The following is a 3,603-nucleotide window of genomic DNA, read 5'->3' as shown; positions in this document are numbered from 1 at the left end:
TGGGATCCTGAACTAGTTCATGAAACAAACCACGAACCAGACTGATTTGTCCTTTTTTCTGGTTTGTGCCCATCACTAGTCAGGGCCAAAACCTGAGGGAGGGATGGGTCCTTGTGATGTTACAGGCAGAATAGACAAGAGCCAGGCAAAAAAGCAGGCAGGACAGGCTTACAAACACCTTTGCACTGAGCTGAGCCAATGCCCTTGGTAACAACCTGCACCAGAGTCCAGACACAGTAATCGGTACCTGAAATCTAACAGGCAAGCTAAACGTTGCTTTTTGAATATATAGAATTTAGCTCTGTCTAGCCTTCCTCTGCTCAAAATAAGAGTTTTGAATGTTTATATTTTCAGCATAATTAGGATCTAGTCTGGCCTCCTGCCAGCAGAGTGATAAATGTTACCAAATTAAGTCAAAGATCTTATTTTAGATTTAAGTTTCTTGTTGTTTAAAGGAGTTAAATACTCTCTATTACTCTCTTTCCATCTGACAACAAAAACCAAGCAACTCCTCCAGTCCTCATCTTTGACCACCATTTTGCTGAGAGCTTGTTTATCTTATCAATTAGAGGAGTTTTTGAAAAGAAAGAGGTGGGGAGGGAATAAAGAAGGAAAAGGATCTGCTGTCTTAATTACGCATCCAGGAGACAGGCTGCATAGATAATGCCCCAGACACAGCCTCATGAGGGGAAAACTGTGTTTGCTCTTTAATCCGAGTTTTATGTGGTTTAGGTTAACACCATTTGTAAAAACTGTTATGGCCAGCCCACCCTTAGCAGTTGCACAGTTAGGATTGGGGGGGGGGGAGACTAAGAGGATTTATCGTTAATAGCTTTACCCAAAAGCCATCAGGCTCTTCAGCAGACGGGGCAGGGAACCTTCTAATGGTGTCTGCGTATACAAGCATTTAAAATGATAAAAGAGGCCAGCAGAAAACTACACCAGGCTTTCTCAGATTGTTTATGTCAGCAACATGACTACTGCCGCAGTAGGAGCAATTACTAACAGACATGCTAAAAACAGTTAAATTTCCCCATCTTTCACAGTGAGTAATACTTCTCACTCCACAGAGTGCGAGACGGCTTTGCAGAAACAGGTAATCATGTTTCCTTAAACATCCTAATTTTCACACTAAATATCAGCTCCTCATATTGGCCTAGCAGCTAGTTCCCTTCAGCATTCTTTAGAGGCTGAAGCCCTTTATTTGATCTTTTAACCCGTTCTATTGAAAAGCTTTCTTCCCTTCAGTATTGTTCAAACTATGTGAAGATGTCATTTGTCCAGATTTAGGCCACAGCTTGGAAAAGTGGTGTTTTTAAAAGTTTCAGCTCCCAGAATCCCTAAACTACCTTAGGGATTCTGGGAGTTGTAGTCCATCTAAAAAAAATATTTTTTTCCGAGTGAAAATGGGGGAGAAGAGTAGAGTTGCATGACTGGGGATTTGGGCTATACATGTGGGCAAGAGAAACGGGTTCAAGTTTTGACTGGCTTTTTACATACATGATTTTCCAAATAATGATAATAGTTCTTCCTGAATTTGCATCAATATATGTAAATAAACTCATGCAAATTTTATTTATTTGCCTTCTTTTTAGGTGAAACATGTCCTCCATATTTGGGTAATATGTAAGTTGGCACCCTGTCTCTAGCAATGACAAATGCCCAGTTCAAACATGCATTCCAGGTTCTAACAACAACGGAGATGTCGTCCTGTCTTATTTTCCTGGTTCCTTAACTGGCATTGAACTTTAGTTTTCTAGCTTGGATGGTAACCAGGATCTTTGCACTGAAGCTAATGTGTGACAGGAAGAGGAAAAGTATAAAGGAAGAGCACTCAGAATCAATGCTGGAGTGGTGAAATTTGAAGTAGACGCACTTATCATTGCTATGCCCATTCCCTTACCCAAGGACCAATCCAAATAGGCAGGCAGCTTATGTTGACCCATATTAACCAGTTCTAGTTGTTTTCACCTCTGTCAAGATCATCTCCTTTGTATAGTTAATGGGCCATAGCTGCCTGTTTAAAATACTTTGCATCATGACAGGAAAAATTCACAGCAACGTATTGTGTTTTTTTTTTTTAGAAAATACATGCATTTATTCATCTGCTTACTCATCTGCTACAAGGATTGCAGCTAAGTGTGGAACGAACATGAAAGTCTGGGAGGGGTGCAAGATGATATCATTATCCCGGCTCATGAAACAGTCCCAGACCTCTGCCCCTGGAAGCCCCGACCTCATTACAGTATACCGCTGTTCATTCCTGAAGCTCATCCACAGTTGTGTAGAACATGGTTGATGCAGTCTTAAAAGCTGGTCAAAAGTATCTAGCAGGTGTGCAGGCAAAGGGACATTAGAAACATTTCCGGAGGCTCGCTTATTTGTTTACCCCCTTTTATCATCATCATCATCATCATCATACTGAAGACATTTCAATACCTCCTGTGAAAGGGATGAAACACAGGTCATCTCTAGTTAAATTGTGAAGACGATATAATATGAACAAATTATCAGGAATACTTCTGTTGGCTTTTTCTACTTAAGGTGTTGCTGTTACAACTCACACTTCAACATTTGACTTTTATCCTAGGCAGCCTATGGTTCCAATGGGGAGAATGACTCATCTCTAAACTTTGGAGTGAGCCATCCCTATGTTTCAGCCATGAGGCATCTCTTTTATTTGTATTTGCCTTTCATCTGCTAATCTGGATTAACAGAGAAAAACAATGTTTATTTTGGGCAAGCTAATTATCTTCGTGCATTAAAAAGTTGAAATAAAAAGCCTAATAGAACCTTCTGTGATGCCAATATCTGAGCTACCTTCACCACTACGGAGAGCTTTGCCATATGATGTCTCCACACTGGTTACCACATTTTATCTTGATAGTATTGGCAACTTTATTTGGTCACCCCAACAGCATGTGGGAAGTGGTGAGGCAAATTCCCATAATTTGTCATCATATATTTCCAAGCATGATTTGAAGATGTTGTGTTTGTTGACATTCTTCTTTCAAAACTGTTCTTTTGAAAACATCCACTATAGTAGAACTGATGGACTTTGCAGGTAATATTTCTGTAAATTCATGCATGTGTGTATAAACAGTGAAAAGCAAGAGCCAGCCTAGAAGTAGCTAGCCATCAGGACATGCCCTAGAGAGACTTGCATCATATCTCTTAAAACATCACTGAGTGACTATGTGCTGTATCCAACAGCATCACTGGGCTCAGAGGAAATGCTTCTATTACTGGAAGCAAGAGGGGAACAATCTCCAGCCACCATGCTCTAACCATCCTCCAAATATTTGCCGAAATACAAATGTGAGGCCAATACCTCAGTAGTATTATGATCATCACACTGGATTTAGTTAGATCTTGTGGGCTATGATGACCTATTCATTCATTCATTCATTCATTCATTCATTCATTCATTCATTCATTCATTCATTCAGGTTAGCCATTATGGAGTTGTTGTGAGGCTGGAAGAGAAAAAGCCACATCATCTGTCCTCAGTGTGTGTGTGCATGCATGCATGAGTGTGTGTGTGTGTGTGTGTGTGTGTGTGTGTGTGTGTGTGTGTGTGTGTGTGTGTGTGTGTGTGTGTGT

General features: G+C 40.4%; 1 long non-coding RNA gene across 1 annotated transcript; it reads left to right on the top strand.

The window, feature by feature from the left end:
- The first annotated feature begins 5 nt into the window (after nucleotides 1-5).
- Nucleotides 6-3,282, top strand: LOC144583306 (uncharacterized). The gene is made up of 2 exons (XR_013537024.1): nucleotides 6-1,096; nucleotides 2,085-3,282. It is a non-coding gene; the product is annotated as an uncharacterized LOC144583306 (long non-coding RNA).
- The last annotated feature ends 321 nt before the right edge of the window (nucleotides 3,283-3,603 follow it).

This window comes from Pogona vitticeps, chromosome 1 (genome assembly GCF_051106095.1).
Source record: "Pogona vitticeps strain Pit_001003342236 chromosome 1, PviZW2.1, whole genome shotgun sequence".
Taxonomy (NCBI): Eukaryota; Metazoa; Chordata; class Lepidosauria; order Squamata; family Agamidae; genus Pogona; species Pogona vitticeps.
Note: the sequence above shows the minus strand (reverse complement) of the source record. Positions and strands in the feature narration are given on the sequence as shown.